This window comes from Epinephelus lanceolatus, chromosome 13 (genome assembly GCF_041903045.1).
Source record: "Epinephelus lanceolatus isolate andai-2023 chromosome 13, ASM4190304v1, whole genome shotgun sequence".
NCBI classification, from domain to species: Eukaryota; Metazoa; Chordata; class Actinopteri; order Perciformes; family Serranidae; genus Epinephelus; species Epinephelus lanceolatus.
In genome coordinates, this window is record NC_135746.1 from 10,116,651 (window position 1) to 10,142,000 (window position 25,350).

Sequence of the window (25,350 nt, forward strand, 5' to 3'; positions counted from 1 at the left end):
GTTCAGGCTGTGTCAGTGGAGCAACCCTGTGACTCTGTGTGACTCATGAGTTCATGTCAGACGCAGTGTTTGCATAGTATCTGCATGTAAATCTCGTCCATCTGGTCACTATGGCTCGATGTTATTGTTAAAGGCAAGGCAGGTTTATTTATTATAGAACATTTCAGACACGATGCAATTCAAAACAGGCTGAAAAAAAAGAAAAAAAAAACACGTTGTAAAAGCACATTTAAAAACAATTAATCAGAGAACTAGATACATAAAAAGACAGGCATAAAATATGATAATAAAGTTACAGTGCATTGTGAAAAATGAATAAATATTTGATTTAATAAAAGGCAGCAGCAAAAAGAAGTGAGAGTTGGTGCAGTTCCAGATATGAGGAGCATAAAAACTAAACGCTGCGTCTCCATGTTTAGTCTTGACTTTGAGGACACAAAGCAGACCTGTCCCTGAAGACCTGAGAGGTGTGGATGGTTTATACTGTAGCAGAAGGTCAGGAATGTATTTTTGTAGTTTTGTAGTTTTGTAGTTTTGAAGTTGATTCTCTGACAGACAGGAAGTCAGTGTAAAGACCTCAGAATTTTCTTGGTCTTAGTGAGGACTCGAGCAGCAGCCGTAAAGACACTGTTACAGCAGTCAAGTCTACTGAAGATAAGTGCATGGACAAGGTTTTCCAGATCCTGCTGAGACATCAGTCCTTTTATCCTTGATATGTTCTTAGGATGACAGCAGGCTGACTTTGTAATTGTCTTAATGTGGCTGTTGAAGGAACACCACTTAAATTTAGAGGTGAGCAGCACCTAAATTAAGAATTCCAATATGTTATTTCCATGGCCTAGGGAACATGAGCTTGTGAACATGAGCTACTCTCTCTCAAAGTCAGAAACCAGAGAACAAAGTCTCAAACCAGTGATGTCATAGGCCTAGGCAGACCTGTCCAATTGGCGGCCTGTAGGCCACATCCGGCCAAGAAGAAACCTTTGAGTAGCCCAGCTAGGGATGATTATTGCCTGTGTAGGAGCCTGAAATAGCCACAGATCTCCATTAGAGACATGTTCCTTTATTACCATGGACAAACACTCAGTTCTTGCAAACACTGTTCTGCTGCCTGAAATATTCACCATTCAAAATGTAGATTAATCCGCTGCTGTAAATAGTCCCCAACAAATGTGCTATTTCTTCCTGTTTGTTTGGTAAAACTACCAATATAAAGAATAAGCTTCGTTCCTCTGGACCTTCCGATCAGCAATTTTACAAATATATTTAGCAATCTCTGTCCGTACAACATAAGACTGTGAGTCCAGTACTCAGGCATGCGCACGTCTAAAACTGTGGCTCTCCAGCTCTGCAGGTCAGTTCTTCTCAAAACTACAGTGTAGGGCCTGACCGATATGGATTTTTTGGGGCCGATGCCGATTCCGATATTATGGAATAAAAAAAATCTGATAACCGATATATCGGCCGATTAAATTTTTATGTTTTTCAGTTTACAAACCCCCGAAATACCTGCTTTTGATGGCTTAAATATAGTTCAAACACTCGTTACAAAGATATAAATTGAAGGAAGAACATTTTACTATTTTCAGATACTTTTATTATCAGAAATTGTGTGGAACAAGCAGCATATGAACAATTTGAACACAAAATAAATCCAAAATATGATGTGCAAAAAGGCAGTAAACCTCTGGGAAATAAAATAATCATGCAAAGTCTATATGAATTAAGACATTCACGTGTATGTTCACAGTACCAGAGTTCTTCTTATTATTGCCAATTTAACAGAGGTAGGTTATAGTGCAAAAAGTAACACAAGGACATCATTTCTAAGTAAAACACCATATTCCCTGCATTTTATTAGTGATGGAAATGTAAGTGTTAAAGCCGCTACAAGGAACTTTTAACTGGATATGCAAAAGTCTCTCGTTTCTGCTGATGTCTGTGCGTGACCTTCAACAGCAAATGAAACCATCGGTGTGAAGATAAGCTATTTCTATATAGTGTATATCCATACCTTTAGGAAACTGTCTCCGGGTCTGCCCCAGGTCGCTTCCAGGACAAAACGATTTACGGCACTACTTATAAATAGTCGCTATTCCTTCTCCTCGACCTGACGTCCGCGGGGAGTTAAAATAGCAGCAATCATCGGGTAAAAGTTCTGTGAAAGCACTGGACTCACCAACAGTCAGCCACGTCTCAGTCACACAGAGAAAATCCAATCCTCGGGAAATCAGGAAATCCTTCAGGATAAACGTTTTGTTCGCTAGCAATCTAGCATTTACCAGCCCAGTCCTGGCAGGAGCCGGCGGGTCCACGGCGTTAGCTGTCTGGAGAGCCACACACAGAGGCCGCAGGTTGCGCAGATTCACCCCACGCCAGCGGGGATGAGGAGAGCAGGGGCCGTGGGGCTGGAACACCTCATCCGGGCTGACGACAGGTACCAGCCAGGCGTCGACAGGGTCCAGCGAGTGCCGAGAAATAAAGAGGCGAGGCACCGCTCCATACTCAGTCCAAGAACCCGTGGAAGTGCTCGCCAAACAGGCCTTCAGCCTTACCAGCCGACCGCTGCGTTTACCCCGGCGGCGGCGGCGCTTACGCCGGAGCGGTGGAGCTGGGGCGCGGCAGAGGAGAGCTGGGATCCCTGATAGGAGCGGGGGCAAAGTGTCCCCGTCTTGTTGTTTCATTCATCTCCAAAACAAACACATGCGCGAGCCAGGTAAGCGTCTTTACGACAATACGCGCTAGAGCTCATGGGAAATGTAGGCTTCATTCCGGCAAAACACTACCGCTTTTGTCCACAGGGTCGCCAAAATCAACTCAAAATGAAAGTTCCTTGTAGGGGCTTTAACATGCCAATTGTTCTCTAATGGCTATAATCGGCCGATTAAATCGGTCGGGCACTAATTTTTGCCTTTAATGGATAGGACAGCTAAGTGTGTGAAGGGGAAGAGAGAGAGGCAGTGACACACAGCAAAGGGCCGCAAGCCAGAATCAAACCTGGGCTGCTGCAGGGAAGACGGAGCCTCCGTATATGGAGCGCCTGCTCTAACCACTAAGCCACCGACGCCCCGAAACTATTGTGAAACTTTTTCTTCCAAAGCCAATATTAATGTCCTGGGACATAAATCACAGATAGGTGGGGAGATGCAGAAGAACGTTTTTCCAAATTAAATACGTTTAAAACGAGAAAAATTCTGCTTGGCATGGCCGTCCTTGTCACAGAGTATCCTTCAGTGTTTTATAGCTCTTTTATTTATTGAGGTGAGCTGGGTTACCTTATATAAATTCACCACCTCGCAGCTGTATATTTGGTAAGTGTGACTCTTGTTGAGGCTGTCACCTGTTAACTAAATCTTTAGGAGACAGTTCGTCACCTGGGTGGCTTATCTCCTCCTCCGCTAACCAGTATCCTGAGGAGAAACCCTGCACCATGTGAAAATAAATCAGATATTATCCAGACATTAGGATCTTACTGCTGCGGTCTCTGTCTGAAATAATTAAACTGGTGTGTTGAGCTTTATTATGACTATAAATTACAGGATTGAGCAGTAATATGTAGTTTAGCCCCTGTGTGCTACACACGATGAAGTCATCAACATTAAATGATACAAGAGAATAATGTAAGTAAAATAAAACAGGAACAGAAGGTAGAGTAAGAAACACAGGATCATATATGTACACACATATATCCACACAGATATAAGCATGTACTAGAAATAGCATACAGTATATAATTTACAGCACTAGTTGGTAAATAATCTACTTTTTTGAATGATTTATTTGGTTTAAAGTTTTTACATTCACACATAGTTTTTGAGTGTTAAGAACATGATATAAGCAGGTATACATGTGATCATTTTTGGTGAGTGAAGTGCAGCCCAGTTTCCCATGAAATAGGGCAAACTATGTGAGATGACTTGTGATTGATAATATAGAGCGCCCAGCTTCAGTGCAGCAGGGGTCTGCATCTGACCTAGTTGAGCTGTAACATGAGGGACGCTGCTCGAGGCAAGATGCACATGAAGAGGTATGGAAAAGCAAAAAACAAAAACCAAAAAAAGGTGTCAGATAGAAAGCACGTGTCCTCTGTGCTGACTGAGATATGTGTCTGTTTCTTCTGACAGCTGAGGGGAAGTTAGAATTCTTTATTTGATCAGCACAGTTTGGCATTTTGATTTCAAGTTATAGTGAGTCCATTATGTGGTGTCTCACCAAGGGACTTTGGTGTATCAGGAGGACTGGAAACCAGCTGGTGTATAGTGTACTCTCAGCTGTTTACCAGCAAGTTGTTGGACAGGGTAGGTCTGCATTAGGGATGCACAATATTGGATTTTTAGCTGGTCTTTGCATGTGTAGTTGCTGAGTTTTTTGCATTTTTATGGTTTATTTGTAGTATATATTAACATACTTTTTAGGTTTTCTTTGTGTTTCATATTGCTTGTTTTAGTTATTTTGTATTTTTGTTTGAGCGCTGCAGGGATGATGTTTTTCTGTGGGTTGACACGGAGGTTAGCATCACCCTGGTTCCCTTGTCAAAAAGCCAGTAGAAGTTTTCCATTGGATTTTGGATTATTGCAGAAAATAAGCTCCGTGGCAAACAAAAGTTTTTGATAGTTACGTATTTTGTTCAGCAAGATAATCTTCATAAATGAACAGCACTTTTGCTTGTTTGGCAGTTGCCAGCTGCAGCGCTTTCTTTCAATACCAGATCAATTTTTGGTAATGAGACAAACGGGGTCCAGGTTGAAAAATATCACAGTTCCACTTTAAGATGGAGAAGGAGACAGATGTAATGTAAAACTGTTGTGACAACCAAAATGTAAAAAGTTGTCTAGAAAGAATTTTTTTCTTCAGTCTTAACCAGAAACTTATTTTCTTAAAATTGCATTTCATTTGGGAATAAGGCAAACAAGTACAAGTCACCATCTGCATTATAGTTCCATCCACACATCTTAATACCCAGATAGTACTGCCACTAACAGACCTTTATTGTGAGAAAGAATCACACTCTTTGATTTGAGAGATGTTGCAGGTAGAATAATGATCACAATCCTTGCTATGTAGGTTGCTCACATATTTAGGATTCAGGGTCTTACTCGAGCAGGATTGATGCTTGCTGCCTTTAGTGGCATGAAGTGCCTCATTTCTCCCCATACCACTGCGCTGCACAACTTCATTGCTTCAAAGTGCACCAGAAGAGCATATTGTGAGTGATTTTCTGTGCTTTTATAGACATCGCCAACACTTTGAAACCCCGAGTTCTCTGCACTCTGTCATCATCATTGTCGTCTTTGTCGTCATCATCGTAGCAGGAAGTTCAGTGTTATTATCTCTCTGCAGGTCTCTGCAGCCCCCTGCAGTGAGAGCGACTGCCACCTGCCAGCACAGCTGTTAAATCAGTTAAACCTCAGAGTTACATGCAGGTTTGGGATGTGGACCAGAAATGACAAACAGACAGAGATTATTTGAAACACTGCTGTTCCAGCTGGAGGTGGGTGATGGCATATGATGATGTCCAAAGTGAAACCCCAATGGACGATGCCTTTTTTTATGGGTTAATCAACCACCTGACCTGCAAACTGCCAACTTTATCGTCAACAAAGTTATTACAAACTGTTGTCAATAAAAAAATTCTGAACAGTTGGGCCCAGAGATGTGTTACCGTTACAGACTGAAAGTCTATGTAGTTTGCACGCTGGAGCTCAGAGGAGTCAATCCGTGCATTCAGAGTTTAAGAACGTCAGTATTGCATCGTCCTGACCACGGTAAATCCAGAGGCGGCGGCCTAACAACGTCTTTAACGGAAGAAAAACTTTTAAATCCAAAGGCAAATGCCAAAAAAAACTACGATGTCCACGGATGAGTCCCCCAGTGCTGTGTTGTCCTTAGGCCTGTCGCGATATGCAATAAGTCGGTTAATTGCACGGTAAATTAAAAGGGAGACTGTAACTTTTCCGGCCGCGATTAATTGCCATATTCATGTGTGTTTGTTTTCCTCGTCTCTCTCCACCAAAGAGACTAGACGACAAAAGCATTTACTGCTGTGCATTGTCTGGCAGCCAGGTGAGTTTGTTCATTAGCGTAATGAACGGAGGGAAAGCTCTTGTCATCGAGTGTCTTTGTCTCTGTGGGGGTGGGGCTATCGGCTACACACACCCACACACACACAGTGCGATCTTCGTGAGCGGGAGACGAGGCGGAGAAGAAAACAGAGAGTTGAGCGTAAGAGAAAGACAGGGAACATGTTCCTAAACCAAACGCCACGACCCCTGTGTGGGAGTGTTTTGGATTTAAACCAAATGACAGAGGGCAGCTCAGTAATTTGGACGAGCGGGTGTGCCGGGTTTGTTCTAAAACCATCTCAACAAAAAGAGCGAATACGACCAACTTAACTGCACACCTGAGAGTGAGAGACTGACAGTCTATTTTTTTGTATTTATTTTGATATTTTTACATGTTATTTCGGATATTTAAAATTTCTTTTTTGCATTCGTAAATATTCTTGTTAAATAAATGTTTATTTCTCTTTACAAGAGTGTACTTGCATCATTATGCCTTTATTATCATTATATAAGTTTAAAAAATGGTCTCAAAACAGCAAAATTACAACAATTATAAAAATGGTCTTAAAAGCACAATATTACGCAATCTTATCGCTTATTGCAGTCATTTCTGACGCAATTAATCGCGTTATCGTGACAGGTCTAGTTGTCCTCTTCTGATGTAGCATTATCCTCTCTTGAGCTGCCAACCACCAAGCGGTATACATAACTGCTAAGCTAGCTAATGGCTAGCGAGCTAAAGTCTGCACTAGTTAAAAGCTGCTAGCAGGCAAAACCATCCACAGAGTTCTTTTAACAAGACACTTTGTCAAAACTGTTTTTCACAGTCAATGAACAAAAGCTCCACACTCTGCATGCTCCCATGTTCACAGTCAGTTTTTGTTGGCTCAATATTAAGTATTTTCTTTTTCCTGCTAACTGTTAGCTGCTCTCCTGCTATCGTCTCTGCAGGGTTGCCAGGTCTGATCGTCTTCTTCGCCCCCTGTGATAGGCTGACAGCTTATCAAGCAAATTACCACCCATTTAACTTGAACTCTACTAAGTAAACTCTGTTTTACAAATTTCTTAAACGCCCACAAAGTAAAACAAAAGGCTGAGAATTATTATTTTCCTGAGGGCTTTTCATATTTTAAAGGAAATGTTTTTTATAAAAGCATATAAATAAGACAGTTGAATAATAGTGACACAAATGGGCTTCATGGTCTTAAATTCGCATCTTAAGTCGCATGATTTTCCATAATATACAGATATATTGATATCGGTATCAGCCAAATGAGTTGTTATATATCGGCACATAGGGTATCCAAAACAATAAAAAAAAAAAATCCAATATTGTGCATCTATATTTTTGAAGTACACAGTGAATGCTGTTAGCGCCTCGGCAAATCCGCCCTCGGTGTTGGAGTGAATGCTGGTGCTTTTAAATCACGATGACTTACGTTGGGTCAACAGCTCCAACAGAGTGAGATGTGTTCTGTCTGACTTTAATCAATAATCTGTAATTTTAATAGATATGAAACAGAACCTTTAGAATTTGTACTTAAAGCACAGAAAAACTAGGTGAGTTAAAAAGCTTGTGTTATTTCAATCTGGCGTTTGTTCATGTCGACTTTCCAGCTTTATTTCTAAACATTTACTCGGAGGGCTGTAATTTTCAGAAGGCTCAGTTTGAGTTTGTGGTCATTCTTTGAGTTTTTGAAGTCCCTGGAAAGCTTCATTCAGCCACGCCGTGGAAACACAACCAATCAGAGACTCAGCATGACTCGTTACTGATTACCCAGATTGGCTACAGATGACTGAGGGTGAGAATGACAGAGTGAAGGAGAGGCCGAGGGCCTGCTGGGAAGTGGATTGGACCGAGATGAGAACGATGATGTGTGTGTGTGTGTGTGTGTGTGTGTGGGGTGGGGGCGGGGGGGGGGGGGGGGGGGGGTATGCATGGAAACATCATTTTCAGTCTAAGATGAATGTGTGCCTCGACAGTATGCTTCAAAAGATAACTTCTTCTGGTTTTCTGAGGTGAATGAAGATATTTGTTCCTCAGATGGCCCGGATGCATCAGGAATATGCTTACAGTGTTTCCTGTGCATAATTGTGAACTGGCATTTTTGTCTGTGTTAACAGCATGCTTAAACACAGTATTTTAATCTGCTGGTGGTGAAATACACCGTCACGACAAGCGTACGAGTATGTTTAACCTGCTTGGAACACATTTGTCACCTGACCGAGCTGTGTTGTTTCTCTCTGTGGATTTATTTTGTCATATTTAACCAGCTGTATTGTTAAACCATTAGACACTGTAGACTCAAAGCACTAAAGGGAACATATAAAACCAAGAGGACTTGGCAGGGTGGAGATTTCCATATTTATTTTATAAGTGGTGTTTTTCACCACGGATCATTTCCTCAAGGTTAAAAGCAGACACTCAGTGAGAGGTGGTTTACTGACTTTGGGTTTATGGTTTATTAAGTGGTTGCTGTAAAAGAAAACAGATTGTTGGCATCGTGGTGAGAGTGGTTGCAAATTCATCAGACACTTTGACCATTTAATTTTAATGTTTGAAGAAGATATGACTCCACATTGATGCTTAGTTTAAAATCTAATTGGTCCAATAGATCGTATCTCCAGCCTCAGATACAAATTAAGAGGTTGGTGGTTATTTCTGCACGTGATGTCGTAGACGCCGTGTTAAATGACTGAGCTGCAGTTTGCAGTGCCTGGGTTAAACCTATAGTTTTAGCCTTCTGTGTTTAGACAGAGACAAGTATCAATCACTCATACGTCACTTGGAATTATACCAGGTACAGCTCCAGTAAAATGTGATCCATCAGCTCCTTTAAACTTGTTCACTGTAATTTAGTCCTTTTTTGTTCTTCCATTGTTGGCTGCTGCTTTATAATTTTCCATGTTTCCAGATGGTTCTGGTGATCCATGGTCTCTGATTGTGCAATGATTTAACTCTCAACAGTAGGGCTGCCCCCAGCTAAGAATTTTCCTGGTCGACCAACAGTCGTCATCACGGTCCATCAGTGGACTAGTCTCCTGCATGTTTCTAATATGAATGTAATGATTAAATGATATATTTTGGTGGTTTGAGTTGAAGGTGTGAGAAAGAATAGTATCAGTAACATTGTTAACACTGTGCTACATTACAGAGAAATACAAAACCGTACTAATGAACTTTCATTAATATAGGTCTATATTTTATCTACAAGTGCACGTCACACACTGAGCAAGCCGCCTGTTAATGACGCTGTGGGCTAGCCTGTGGAATAACCGCAGGTACCAGTGCTGGAAATTAGGGGCCGTACACAGCCACGTCTTTAATTGCCTGGACAACATTAGTCTTGCCGAGTAATGACCTTTCTGGTCAATTAACGATTGGTTGACTATTAGTGGGGCAGCCCTAATAGCAGGGCGTAAAATTAACTTTTTACCTCATCTGCCATTGGCTAGTGACCTCCAAAAATTTACTAGCCAAACATATTTTTCACCAGCCAAATAAAAAAATCATGCCTTGTTTGACTAAAAATAATTTCCTTACGTTTTTAGTATGAAAATCCAACTTTAGGAAAATCCAACCCTGTCCTTTGTGTTTCTTTGGCGTACTTGCGGCAAAGGGTGCAGCTCATCGTGTTGGTGTGGGGGTCGTAGGTCAGCCATGACCGTGGCTGGCCAGCCTCGTCTAGTTTCCATTTTTCAATAAAACGCCATGCGACATTTGTACTCCGTTTAACTGTCTGTTTATCTTGTACAAGTCCAACATGTTCATCTTCGTTTTTCCTCTTTTCTGGCGGTGGCTTCACGGCAGGAATGTGTTGCCACATCTTGCTCAGAAGTTACCATAGAATGCCCGGGAAACAAGTTCCGGTAGCTGACGTCATGCGGTCCCTGCACACGTACAATAAGCTGCGAGGGTCAAAATAGTCTGACACAGCTGGCAGAAAGGGTCGAAGCACATAAAAAACCCACACGCAATTAAAAATTTTCCATCGGCCACTGGTGGGTGTGTTTGTTTTTGTTTTTTACTGGCCATTGGCGCTTGGTGGGTGTTAATTTTACGCCCTGCCTAATAGACACACATCCTGACCTCAGTAAGATGGCTGCACGGTTGCTCTTCCCCAACATGGGCTGCACCACTCTGCAGCTGCCTCTATGCGATCAGGAACAGGACAGCACCTTCCATTTCCATTGTCACATCAGTTTTGAGAGTCCTCTGAGAGTCACCTGGTTGAATGGTGCTGTCCAGGATTAATCATGTTTCAGTGAATCAAAAGATGTTACAGTTCTTGATATCCTGTTGAAAACTGAAGGAGGTGGTCTAGTATATTTTCCAACACCAGTACAATGGCGAGCAGGATGGTAGTTCAGCTGGGTCTCATTCGTCTCCATCTTTTCCTCGGTGTTAACTAGGGTTAGGATCCGGATCCGGTTCTTTTTTGGAACCGGGTCCAAACTTCTGGTTCTGGAACCGGTTCCATCACATTTGGAGTAATGGTTCCTGCCAATGGTTCCTAGATTGTAAACAAAAACTGTCACGTGCATTTCCATTAGAGTGCGGCACGGACCGCATATTTCTGTCTGAACCCGACCAAGCCCGGCATTATTTAATTACTAAAGCACTGAGTTTGTGTCACACAGTTGTTATGGTTACAGACTATTTAACAGGCCGGGCGTGCGCTGTGGGTGCTCCGCAGAGAGGGAGACCTCCGTGTTTGAGACGGGAGGGGGCGGCAGGAGGTCCGACGCTTCCAGCGAGGGGATCGGTAGAAACAAACAGCCAATGTGTGTGTTCTGTTCAGGTGTTGTCACGTAAATAACAGTGCCCAAGCATGAATGTATATAAGTATTTTTTATTACATTGCTGTGGTTAATTTGAGGTAATAGTGTGACTGTAGAAATCAGAGAATCACTTTTTGTTGTTATATATTCTCAGGGAGATGATACAAGCTCTAAATATGAAATACACACAACACACAAATGTGTATTTTCATCTGATTGTACTGTGCAACAGTTAGAATAAAGTTTGGTATTTGTATGATTGCATTTGTGTTTATTATATACTTGTTTAAGTATAGCAAGTATAATGAATATAATGTAGGAATCGGTAAGGAATCGGACCGTTAAGAAGGAATCGGTAAGGAATCGGAATCGTTAAAATCCTAACGAGTCCCAACCCTAGTGTTAACTGATGTTTACATTTGAAAAACCTCAACCTGGCTAGCTAGCAGAATCACAGGAGAAGACAGTTTGCACACTGGTGAGTTGATGTCCTCATCCTGATGTGTGACTCGCAGCAACACGCTACCACTGTCCAACACCAGCCACAAAAAGCTCCATCAGCACTTGCAAAATAAACAGGAGATCCTAAATTTAGCACAAATTTAGCGGACTTGTCAAAGAAGCTACTGGAAACGTCTGCGCCTACATCATCCAACATGGGGGTGGAGGAAATTCATTGATATAAAATCTGTGATTCTTATCTTGTATGAATGCAAATAAGTATTTCGAGAGCACAAGTGATTGTTCTTTTCTCCGTAGTGGTCACTAGACTACACTTTCCTTTATGCTCATACAGTCAGAAGCAGTAATGAATTAATGAAGCACACTTCATCAAGTCCATTCAGAAACTGCCAGTTATGTTTCATATTAAATTTCAGTGGCCTAAAGACATGAGTGCCAAAGAATGTTGGTGTATGAATGCAGGATTTGATTCAGAGTGCCACCATTTCACAATGACCAGAAATGTCCCTGTGGTCAGTTAATGTGATTTTGTGTGTGAGCCATACAACAACATTAGACCAGTTCCATTTTGACTGGTCTGTTAAAAGGTTTGTTTGTTTCCCCAAATCCTGAAGGTATGGTTGTAAAACAGGTTGTCATTGCAAATGTTTGGACCCAGATGCTGCTGTGTTTGCACTGAATTCCTGGATGAGCAGCTGCCAGTCAAACAGAGCGGCTGCTCCTGTAATGTCTTTCTGCTCAGATAGGGTACTTAGTGGATTAAGAAAGAATCAGGGATCAGGGAGTTGGTGCTGTTTTAATGGAAAAGAGCGGAGGCTGCTTGTATTGTGAACACTGTGTTGGCTCAGGTCGTCAGCAGATAAGCGGATTAACTTTATCTCAGAGCAAGAACAAGCCTTTCCTCATTGATGTTCGATGTGCTGTGATAGAAGTGACTGATGGGGCTTCTAGGAAGGTGAAGAAAGTTGAATTGATTTGGATTATTTCCAAGTCTTTCATACTGGAAAATGGTACCAGATGTAGTATGCTTTTCTTGTGAGGGGGACTGAAGAGCTGCTCAGTGTGTAATAGGAACCTTTGCAGGGTGCCGGGTGGATGTGTACTGTTTGGCATGCAGCCACAGTGTTGGCTGTGTGTTGAAGTGGACCAGTGACCCAGCCAGACCACTGGAGGTCAGCAGCACCTTGTGTCTGGGCCTCTGAGCCTCGCTGTGACTCAGTGTGTGTGTGTGTGTGTGTGTGTGGCCATATTACCACGAGGCCAGGAAGCTGAACTGTGTGAGGATGTGTGTTAAGTGTCCATGATGTTGATGCATCAGAAAGTTTTGATCGAAACATATCAGGAACATGACCATGATGGGCGCAGCAGCGTTACTGGGACACACAGTCTTGCCAAGAAAAATAAGATGAAACACACTGAAGTATAAATGCAGTAATAAATCAGACCAAGAGAATGTGTGTGTGTGTGTGTGTGTGTGTGTGTGTGTGTATATACTGTGGTAATTACAGCCTCTTCCTCAGACATGTTGTCAGAGTTCCCAAAACAAATTTTAAGACCATCACTAATTGGCTGAACAGATGGTTACAAACCTGGTCATGTGGAGGAGTTTGGATGGAACAGATTGGGAATCTAACGGAGCATGTATGTGTGTGTTTTGTCCTATAGTCATAATCTGGTGATATTTAATTTGTTGTAAGTGCCTGTGGGGCATTTAAAGCCTGTATTACAGACAGTTGTTTTCTTCACCCCTACGATTCTATTTAATAAATACCAAACCAACAGTGAATGTATCTCCTGCCGTGAACAGTGAGTGTATCTACAACCTGAATCTCATCTTCCGCCATTATTGTTAAAAACATATCAGTGCTGCACGTTTCTTCATTATTTTATTTTGACTCAATCTCATCATACTCAATACACCGTCCTGCTGCCAAAGATACTCACCAGAGCACCAGTGAGCAGCTGTTTCAGGAAATTACTGAGCGCTCATATGCCTCCGCGCAGGCGTTATCCATAGACAGAGGCATCGGTCCTCATTTATCTAATTCACAAACTAGTGTAGAAATCATCTTACAATAGGTAGAGGGCTGTGCCATATCATCTCGTTCACGATAAATAATAGTTCTGGTATTATAACTGAGGATAGACCGATACATCGGCCGGCCGATATATCGGGCCGATATTTGAGTTTTTTTTACTTGTATTGGCATCGGCCGATACGCGCGTGAGTTCGCGGATTTATTTTTCCCTGGCACTTTTTTTCATTTGAAAGTATGTGGTTAATTTGAACAAAGCTGTTGAATCCTACTGTGTATAGTAGTTGTTGTTTTATTTATGCTTCAGCTTAAATATTTGTTTATTTTATAAAGACATTACTGGAAGATTTAAGAGCACTGAACTCTTTTTTTTATTTGAATGTATAATAATAATAATAATAATAATATTCTACCTGTTCTACCTCAACTTTCCATCTTGTTTTAGTATTTTTTACTGTTCAATAAATGTTATTATTACTATTTTACTTATTTACTATTTATACTTATTTTAAACTTGAGACCTGTAATATTTGTTATCATTGTGTCATTTTTTTTAATGTAAATTGAGGGAGCAAAAGCAGTATCGGCCCCAAATATCGGCTCAAGAAAATCGGCAGTCCATAATCGGTCATCGGCTAAGGGTGATGGAAAAAAATCAGTATCGGCACCAGCCCTAAAAAATCCATATCGGCCTATCCCTAATTATAACAGCCTGTCACAGGTTACAGCCTGATGACTAGAGGAGAAATGGCAGAGCATAGATGTTAGGATTTTACTAAAAGAAGGAAATGATGTTTCATGTTGATTTATATACAGTACAGGCCAAAAGTTTGGACACACCTTCTCATTCAATGCGTTTTCTTTATTTTCATGACTATTTACATTGTAGATTCTCACTGAAGGCATCAAAACTATGAATGAACACTGAAAACATGTTTTATATTCTAGTTTCTTCAAAATAGCCACCCTTTGCTCTGATTACTGCTTTGCACACTCTTGGCATTCTCTCGATGAGCTTCAAGAGGTAGTCACCTGAAATGGTTTTCCAACAGTCTTGAAGGAGTTCCCAGAGGTGTTTAGCACTTGTTGGCCCCTTTGCCTTCACTCTGCGGTCCAGCTCACCCCAAACCATCTCGATTGGGTTCAGGTCCGGTGACTGTGGAGGCCAGGTCATCTGCCGCAGCACTCCATCACTCTCCTTCTTGGTCAAATAGCCCTTACACAGCCTGGAGGTGTGTTTGGGGTCATTGTCCTGTTGAAAAATAAATGATCGTCCAACTAAACGCAAACCGGATGGGATGGCATGTCGCTGCAGGATGCTGTGGTAGCCATGCTGGTTCAGTGTGCCTTCAATTTTGAATAAATCCCCAACAGTGTCACCAGCAAAACACCCCCACACCATCACACCTCCTCCTCCATGCTTCACAGTGGGAACCAGGCATGTGGAATCCATCCGTTCACCTTTTCTGCGTCTCACAAAGACACGGCGGTTGGAACCAAAGATCTCAAATTTGGACTCATCAGACCAAAGCACAGATTTCCACTGGTCTAATGTCCATTCCTTGTGTTTCTTGGCCCAAACAAATCTCTTCTGCTTGTTGCCTCTCCTTAGCAGTGGTTTCCTAGCAGCTATTTGACCATGAAGGCCTGATTGGCGCAGTCTCCTCTTAACAGTTGTTCTAGAGATGGGTCTGCTGCTAGAACTCTGTGTGGCATTCATCTGGTCTCTGATCTGAGCTGCTGTTAACTTGCGATTTCTGAGGCTGGTGACTCGGATGAACTTATCTTCAGAAGCAGAGGTGACTCTTGGTCTTCCTTTCCTGGGTCGGTCCTCATGTGTGCCAGTTTCGTTGTAGCGCTTGATGGTTTTTGCGACTCCACTTGGGGACACATTTAAAGTTTTTGCAATTTTCCGGACTGACTGACCTTCATTTCTTAAAGTAATGATGGCCACTCGTTTTTCTTTAGTTAGCTGATTGGTTCTTGCCATAATATGAATTTTAACAGCTGTCCAATAGGGCTGTCGGCTGTGTATTAACCTGACTTCTGCACAACACAACTGATGGTCCCAACCCCATTGATAAAGCAAGAAATTCCACTAATTAACCCTGATAAGGCACACCTGTGAAGTGGAAACCATTTCAGGTGACTACCTCTTGAAGCTCATGGAGAGAATGCCAAGAGTGTGCAAAGCAGTAATCAGAGCAAAGGGTGGCTATTTTGAAGAAACTAGAATATAAAACATGTTTTCAGTTATTTCACCTTTTTTTGTTAAGTACATAACTCCACATGTGTTCATTCATAGTTTTGATGCCTTCAGTGAGAATCTACAATGTAAATAGTCATGAAAATAAAGAAAATGCATTGAATGAGAAGGTGTGTCCAAACTTTTGGCCTGTACTGTATATATATATATAGATCCCTGGGGACATTTTTTGTATTTGGGAGCTGTTTAAATGTGTAATAAGTGGTAGATTTGATTTAGTTGAACTATTAATATTGTAACAGAATTTGAATCTGACTCTGAGTTACTGTTGTTGTTCACAAACTAAAGAAATGAGAGATCATTTTTCTTTAGTTTTTCCTGAAGATTTGAAGCAAACAGTAAAACTAGATCACTGATTTTGTTGCAAATCTATGTTCTTAAATTAATAATAAGACATTTTTTAGTAATTTGTCACATCATCAAGAATATCATTATCGCAAAAATACCCTGAAATATTGTGATATTATTGTAGGGCCATATCGCTCACCCCAAACGATAGGGTTTGCATGTGATTCATGAACCATTCTGATATCGCTGCTCACAGCATAAACTTAAAGAGCATTATGCAGTAGTGGTCTGTTGTCATTTATTATTAAATGGGAACTGATGCTTTTTTCAACCTGGGCCCTATTTTCTGATCTACTTTTGTCTAAATGAGTGACAGGATGTGCAATATTTGAAGCTAGGGCTGACCTGCCTGCAGCCCGTGAGCGTGCGCTATATTAAATAATAGGACACTCAGACAGCATCAAACAACGTCAAAATACGTCCACTAAAAGTGCATTTTTTTCACACAGATAGGCTCGGATTGTTAATATAATCATCCGACACTGTAATGGAAAGGAGAAATGAACGTCTGTGTTACCTTTAGCTGGATTCAGACATGTTCCTCTGCCTGTTGCTGCTCCCTCTCTCTCCTCGTCTGCTCTTCAATTTCAATGAGCTCTGCGTCCGTGTACTCTGTAAAATTCAGCCATGACTACTCCAAACAGAATAACTCCTCGCGTTTGGTAAGGTCACTCCAGCGGCAACTTCCTGCAACAACTCAAATCTCGCGAGACGTGAGATTTCAGAGCGAGACTTTCACTCTCTGAGTCAGTGTTTTGACTTGCCACAACAAACATGTCTGAATTTTTACCCGATTTTGACCAACTGGATCTGGATGAGCCATTTGAATTTGATGACTGCCTGTATTTATTTGAACACGGGAGTACACAGACGTACACGGACGCAGAGCTCATGAAACTAAAGAGCGGACGAGGAGAGAGAGGGAGCAGCAACAGGCAGAGGAAAAGTAGTAGATCAGAAAAAAAAGGTTAAAAAAAACATTAGTTCCCCTTTAATAGAGTCCACCAAGTATGATGTTTTTCTGTACCCCGCATGGAAGTAAGAATTCCACTGGTTCCCTCGTTAAACAGTTGATGGGAATTTTCCATTGGATTATTGCAGAAAATAAGCTCTGTGGCAAACAAGTGTTTATGATACTTAAACTTTACAGATGAACACCACTTTCATGGTTATTGAAGACTAAATACAATCACCAAAAGTAAAAAGCTAAGGCTATAACCAAACTGCACTATGGTTGCATGATGTAACATGACCTCCCTAACGAGGCTGTAAAGCTGTGTTTGTCATGGCGCGGTGTGATGATGCTCTGTAGCCTCCATTAGCCACTTGTTAGCAACTGCCTTTTTTAAGGCACGTAGAAGCTTCAGAGTTTATGAGTGAGGTATTTACTGAGGTATTTTATGTCTGAGAACAAATCATGAAAGTCTCTTAAGCCTGTGTTAACCACAGACCTTATGTCAGACATTAAACCCATATAAACAAAACCCCATTGACTTTGAGACAAGGGAACCAGGAGTGGTAAATTGCTAACTCATTTCCAGGTTTTAGGGCTCATTCCTGGGGCACTCTATTATGTGAGCACGTTTATTATATGGTCTTTACTAATCTCTGAGCTTTAGAAGCATTCAGTGTACACGGCTGAATCGGGCTGCTAGCTCCGTCCTTTTTGTCTGACTGTTGATGTGTTTCATCCATCACTCGGCCTCAGCCCTTCATCAGCAGGTCTATCTAAATTAGCCTGCTAATGCAGGCCAATATTTTACCTCACCTCCACCCCAGAACAGGACGATCAATAGCGGGTTGAGTCAAAGCCATGATTTGTTTAGCTGTAATGAAGCGGCGTAATTCAGCAGCAGCTCCCCGACTGACAGAGCTTGGCTGCGTTACAGCCGCTGTTTCACACAGATTGGATCCTCGACGTTATAAATGAGCTGTGGAGCTGAGGCTGAATACAGGTAGCCTGTGCCTCACACACACACACACACACACTCCTGTTTACTCAGTTCCATTCAAAATGTATTTGTATATTAGTGTGCAGAGTGGTTATTTATTTGAACATGAGGTATTTCTCTTTTCAGTGGGTCTGGATCTCAGATTACAACATTTAAGTGCACTGAGACGGCTCTGAATATTTGTCCTCTGGAAAGCAGTTTATCATCACTGGAAATGAGAACACAGTATTTTGATAGTCAGCAGTATTGAAAAACCATGAGGGGGGATAACCATTTGGAAAGATACTGAGGTGTTTCTCCATCGTTAATTAAAGCAGCATCATATTTGTTATATTTTCTTTTAATATTCAAATGTAAAAATAACCATTCCCACTAAATGCACGAGTCATATGGCACTCACAATATCTGTCAAAATAATCGCAATCTGATTTTTATGTCTCTGGGCCGGCGATAGCATTATGTAATTGCGCTGTCTGTCCGTTGTATATGTGTCGTATACGAATCATTAACGTACGTACATCTGTTTGTCCCATTCTCCTGAACGTGACATTTCAACAACTTAAGCAAATTTCTTCAAATGTGGCCACTGTGACCTCACAAATCATGCTTTTGCCTTTATCTCAAGATTTAATAGTCATAATGACAAAATTTCAAACAAATGTTTAATGGGAAATGGGACCAGATTTTGAGCAGCTGCTTTTTGACACATTAAATATAATTAAAAGTTTTATTGATCATATTCAGCCTCCACATGGTTTACACAGTTATGAACAGTGACATTTTGTGGTGTCATAAAGCACTCTGGCTTTTACTGGGAGCCTCTGACAGTGATTTAACTCCTCTCACACACAGAGACGCACACAGAGACGCAGCTATCCTCCATGATTGTGTCCTTGTCATTTATATGACAGAGAGACCAGGCTGGCCCAGAGTCAGATTGGCACAGATTCTTCATGTCCAACGTCAAAATTGCGTAGAGGCTGTGGCACTGTGCCAGCAGACTTCATACTGGTGTTAATTCTTCTCTGCTAGTTCTTCACAGCACCACACTGGATGTCAAGAACAAATAAACTCCCCTCTCAAAGATATTTTCAGTCTTTACTGGAGTTTAGAAACACTTCATCGACATCAGTGCCTTCATTTTAAGAAATTGGTGTAACTATGGTGAACAGTGGTTGTCGGCCTCCACTGATCTCTGTCCTAATATTGATGTTTGTTAAAAGCCTCTGCAGAGACCATGCATGCTTCATGCTTTCTTGTTATGATTCCCATTTTGCTGTAATTGCTATTGATCGAGCTTGACATGCTCATATATGTTTTGTGCACCTCAACATAGAACGAAGGTGCTAAAAGTCCCTTTGGTGCATTTGTGTTTCCAGAACCACAAAGATGAGGCAAACTTGATTAATAACCGAGGAACACAGGTACTGATTGTTGCTTTTTGTGACTGATGGGTAAATGGAAGATGGAGAGACTGAAGTGCAAATAGAAAAATAAATTGCGTAAAAGGCTGGATGTTTTCAGGGTTTTTCCCAGTTAGTTTTTTCTGTGTTGTTTGTTTCCTGTTTTTGAAAACGGATGTTCTGACTGGAGGGTTAATGGTTGTGATGTCTTAATGTTGAGGGAAAAAACCCTCAACACAAGACTGGAACACCTTCAGTGTCGAAGGTTCAGGCCTTTGATATCCTTCCTTTTACTTTCTGTGTTTGCACTGGCACCAGCAGCAGTCCTGCATCAGAAGCTTATTATTTTAGATTGATGAATGATATTAAATGGAATAGGAAGTAACAAAAACACTGGCAGGAAAAAGGCTTTTTTTTTTTTTTTTTTTTTTTTTACTTTAATTATGTGCATGACAGGCAGACAGGTGCAGCAGAGTGGAAAGCACCATCAGACAGTTTTCACCTGTTGCAAACACTTGTTTGCTGTTTCCTTCGTAATAATGGATGTGAATAACAGGACCAGAGGAAACACTGCCTGTTTTCCACAAGATCTGCGCTGAGAGGTGCCATGAACAACGCTTTACCAGCAAAACTATTCTTTTCCTGTAATGCTTGGCATGCGCTCCTCATACGTTGTGCCTCATGTTTTCTTGTAGTTTTGAGATGCGCATTAAAGTTTCTTAATGTAGTACACACATTAGGGGTGAGTCCATGTACACGCTTGCACCTTTACACGTGTTTGAGATCATAAATGGTTATGAAAAATTAGTACACGAAAAACGTTTTTTTAGGGGGGAGGAGGGTGATACTAATTGTTGACTAACTGTGATAAACTGTGAACATGACAAGAAATGGTGTGAGACCGGGTTTGGCAACAGGTCAGTGCTCCCTTCTGTTAAAACGGCATGGTCGTTAAGGGGGTCGTTCGCCAGTGGGCTACAATGAGTACCGGGCCATTAAATCACAGCATCCGCGGTGAGAGGACACGGAATTGTTTGCGCATTTACGCACGAATCGGTGGTGAAGTGGCGCACATGACTCATGCTATGGACGGACGGACGGACAGACGAGCCACGTATCTCGGTGCCGCTTAAAAACAGTTAATACACCTGGCTACATCTTTTCCACATCAAATATCTGTGATCGCCTTGATCCGCATGCGTAAAAAAATGTCTTCTCACCACAGATGCTGTGATTTAATGGCCTGGTACTCATTGTAGCCCACTCTTATAAGACCCAATAATAATAATAAGTTACGGTGGACCTATATGCCATATGCCTTTTAATGAAATTACCAGAAGAGTTAAACAGGTAAAGTCAGCCTGAATTACTCACGTGCATCCCCGGTGAAAATCGTTGACATGCATGGGGAATACAGCTTCTACAGGCTCGCCATAGCTCACTGTCAGGACTCAGGGACCAGAATTCGGGATGGCAGACCGTCAGAATGGCGATATTTCGGAGTGGCAGCCTGTAACCGTTGGTTAAATGGCCCGTTTGGTTGATATTCGGATAACTGGGGCTTTACTGATATAATGCAATAGCAACACTCAGCGGTGAAACCCGTGTACACGAAAAAATGACCCACTCTAAATGTTTAGAGATTTTTGTACACGAACTCACCCCTAACACACATACATGTGATAATAGTTATGTACTGAAAGGAGGTTCAGATTCCTGAACAGTGGAACAGAGGCCTTATCAAAATTTGAGAAAGTTGCAAATCTTACAAATTGTTTTTGCAGCAAATAAATTTTATGCAGATTTGAGGGGTGTGTATTTGCCCAAACAATATTACCATAAACAAATAGGGATAAAGTGCTGCTTAGTCTGTGCCCTGTGTCCTAAAAAAGATCTATTTGTGGCGGCCCGCCATGATGAGAACATCCCTTGCCACAAGTGAAGTAGTGGGAAACCCTGACTCTTTATTTCGAGTGAGGTGGGTCACCTTCACAGTAGGAGAGACTCAACACCACAAGAGTCACATGACACATTTGCGCTGACCAAAGAGGACAGTAATTCCTAAATATAAAACATAGTGCAGCAGCATAAGTGTCCCGGAACAGGAAGCTCATGCAAACAATTTTAAAATATTTAAAGAAGGATGTGCCAGTGTTTTAGGGAGTAGGGGATACTGTACATTGATCATGATGAATTTAAAAATACATCTAATTGAAAAACTTAGAAACTGTTTACAGTGAAAACAAACATGTAGTAACTGTAACGACCACCAGGGGGCTCCAGCTTCGGGGGAACCTATGTGGAAGTGGGCCAGTCTTGGCCTGGTTGTATTTTTCAGTTTCTGTGGCCTTACATCCTCCCTGCTGTCAAAGCCTTCTGTGTTGCTCCTGATTGTGAACAGCAGAGCGAGCGCTGTGTGGTGTGATAGCACAAAGGAAGTCTTTGTCACTTGATGACTGGCCATCTGGCCGACCAGCTTACTGGCTGCTTCAGTAGTCGAGGACTTGCCGGCTGTGTGTGTCTCCTGCTTCACAGCGTCTGTGGCTTCCACACGAGTCCATCATACATGTGTGTCACTGCTGTGTTTTTAGGAAATATTGAGTGGTGACTCGGCACCATCTCCTGCTCTGTGAAACGGGACATTGTTCTGTTGATGCTGTGCAGGACAGTGACCCTGTGCTGTGACTCAGACGCTAAACATGAGGTGGAAACAGAGGGCTTACCAGATGCAGTGTGGAGTGCAACAAAATGCGGATGGTCGCCTGGCAACAGTCTCGACCACATGACAAACCTAAGTGTGAAAATAGTAGTGTTTAGCTTTTCTCTCCTCGCTGCTCCAAATGGTTTAAAATGAGTTTCAGTCACACTTTAAACTCTGAGAAGGCAACAGGAATTAACATCTTTTGTAATTCTAAATAAGTCTGTGCTCAGTTATTGTCGATAAATTCCATCCATCTTTTTTTTAAGCATTTTGCCTTTGTGAGGAGGTGAAAATGTGTAAGCAACAGATCCCAGCACATTTCCTTAAAAGATGTAATAAAGAGTGTAAACTGTCATGTAGAAAAGCAGCTTAGTCGACTAGTCTCCTGCATGTTTACGATATTATTTTGATTATCAAATGATATGTTTTGGTGGTTTGAGTTGAAGGTGTGAGAAAGAATAGTATCAGTAACATTGTTAACACTGTGCTACATTACAGAGAAACACAAAACCGTACTAATGATTAATATATATAATTCATTAATATAGGCCTATATTTTATCTACAAGTGCACGTCACACACTGAGCGAGCCGCCTGTTAATGACGCTGTGGGCTAATGGGCATGTAGCTACTTCCATGTTTCAGATGATACGTCATGTTTGTAGTCGACCAATGAAGATGAGTTTACATATCACCTTGGGTTCGTCCTTCACCTTCTCAAAATGATCCCACACTTTGGATTTCCTGCCCGACATGTTATTAACTAGCCTGTGGAATAGCCGCAGGTACATGATTTGACATGGTGGAGCTCCTGTTAGAGTTTCATGTGTTTTTTTTTAGGGATGCACCGAATATTCGGTAACCGAATATATTTGGCCGAATATTGCACAAAAACACACATTCGGTATTCGGTGGAATAAGTGAAAAGCAAGACCGAATAATAGCGGCATGTTTTGATAAAGCAATCAAACAGCTTGCGGTGACGGACGGAGTAAAATGTAGGCAGTGTGGCGATATTTTACTCCGCCCGTCACTACACTCACATTTGCCACTAAAAATAGTTTTGTGTGAGCAAAAGAAATCATTCAGGAGCACGCTGTGCAGTACAGATTTCAACCAGCAGCAGAAACAATAATAATGTCCTCTTCTTGGTGTCATGACTGCGCAGTAGTACCTGGACAGCCGAGCCGTGGCAGCACACAGGTATGTGGCGTGTCAGAGGAGAAACGAGCCGTTCACATTTCTCTCTTTGTGGCAGGTAACGGTCCATAAGCCTCACCGCACTTTAGGGACTGTTCTTTACTTGTCAGGGGAGGAGGGTGGCTGGTTGATTTTTATTTTATTTATTTATTTTATTTTGATTCCCCCCTATGTTAATCACTTACTGATGCTGTTTTTGAAGTATGAATAAGTCAATAAGTAATTTATTCCATTGAAATATCATTGATGTATTATAGAAAAGTGATTTATCTTTTTATAAATGACAAAAGGCACATCTGCCTCATTTTCGCTGTGGTATCGTGATACTACTCAGAACCATGATATTTTCACTGGTGTCGTATCGTGGGTCCCAATTTTGGAACTGTGACAACACTAATCTGGAGGGGCTTCATCTGCAAAAACTAATGAAATACTAAACAACGGCATTCGGTATTCGGCCAAGCGTTTAATTTTATTCGGCTTCGGCTTCAGCCACAAATTTTCATTTCGGTGCATCCCTAGCTTTTTTCTTGGACTTAGGTGGCGATCACACCGAGATAAGACGCTAGAAGTGCGCCACCAGTAAAACAATTGTTTTCCTATGATACGGCGCGTCTGACCAGCATTCAAGCGTCTTTTTAGATGGGTGTTTTTCCGGCGTCTTTTTAGACGCACGTTTTTGTAGACACTTCTTTTTAGATGCGCGTTTTTAGACATGCGTAGATGCTGAAAAGTTAAAATATTTTCAACTTTTTGAGCGTCTGACGCCAGTAGCACCAATCAAATCAAATCCTCCTTCCTGTTTTGTCGTGGCAGTTACTGCGGTTTGGTCAGTTACGGCAGTTTTACGGCACTTACGAGCGACAGACAACACAATGCAATCCGAAGACGAGAAATTTATCCTGACAATATTTGATTTTGAAGAATTATACAACACACGCACACCTCAGTACTAGTTTCATGTAAGCTACTGTCTCTACTGCCTTTGTCTAGCGCACATTGAATAAGCGCTTCCAGCGTTTCAAGCGTCTTTGAAGCGTCCGCGTTTCTGCGTCTCATTTCTGTGTGATCGCCCCCTAAGCGTCCAATGAAATCTTGCCGACTAAAGACCTCTCTGATTGACTTTGATCAACTATTAGGGGGCAGCCCTAATGTGAGTAACATCCCTCTGGTGATCAGAGATGCAGGGTGTACGTCTACACTGGGAAGTTAACGGTGCCACACAAGGTGCTGCTCCTGCAGGAACAAGTTCACTGTCAAAGTAATCTAATGTCAGCTGGTAATCCTCCCAGCAGCCTCTCTGAATATCTGCGTCTGTTTCCCTCTGATTCACACTGCAGGGCTGACTCAGCTTCGCTGCACAAAGCATATTCAGCCTGTCGGTATATATCACATAAGTGCACGTATACAGTACACATAAACACACACTCAAACACGTACACACTGGTTGTGGATTAGGTAGATGAGGCCTGTAGTGTTTGTTTGCTACTGGAAGTTTTCATTCCACCTCAAGGACCAATTGATGAGTCATGCTGTTGGAGACGGAAGCTGTGTGTGTGTGAATTGTTTGTGTGTGTGTGTGTGTGTGTGTGTGTGTGTGTGTGAATTGTTTGTGTGTGTGTGTGTGTGTGTGTGTGCAATTTTGACAGAAGAATTAATATCATTTAATTGCAGCTTTTTCCATGTGTCGTAGATGTTGCACAGTCAAGTCTCAGACTAGAGAACAAGGTTTTCACACACGTTTGTACCTCTACACTTGTGATGACCCTTGCTGGTGTAATGCGTTCCCCATTCTCCAACCCTTTCCTTTGTCTGTAGCCCTTTCCACACAGAGATGGAGCAATAGAGTCACGATGAAGTCTTTTCTTTATGCCGTCTTCAGATAGCATGCCTGCATCACAGAAGCAAAAGAGGCGTGACGGGCGAGACATGTAACACAACAGCATCAGCCTCTAGAGTGACATAGAAATAGAAATCAAACCATAAACCCTTGTAGACAGTCTGGATCTGAGTGGAGTCCTGTGGAGATCAACAATTTGAAATTCTTGAAACTGTGCTGATTGAATAGATGTATGTGTGAAGCATCCATGTTTTTACTGGAGGGTTTGTGAAGGCATACAACCCGGAAGCACTAATTC

The 25,350-nt window shown here is 41.8% G+C and overlaps 1 protein-coding gene across 2 annotated transcripts in view; it reads left to right on the plus strand.

Annotated features, from left to right (window-relative positions):
• The window catches only part of vta1 (vesicle (multivesicular body) trafficking 1), a 102,729-nt gene that overhangs the window by 794 nt on the left and 76,585 nt on the right, over positions 1-25,350 (plus strand). The gene's annotated exons all lie outside the window — the stretch shown is intronic.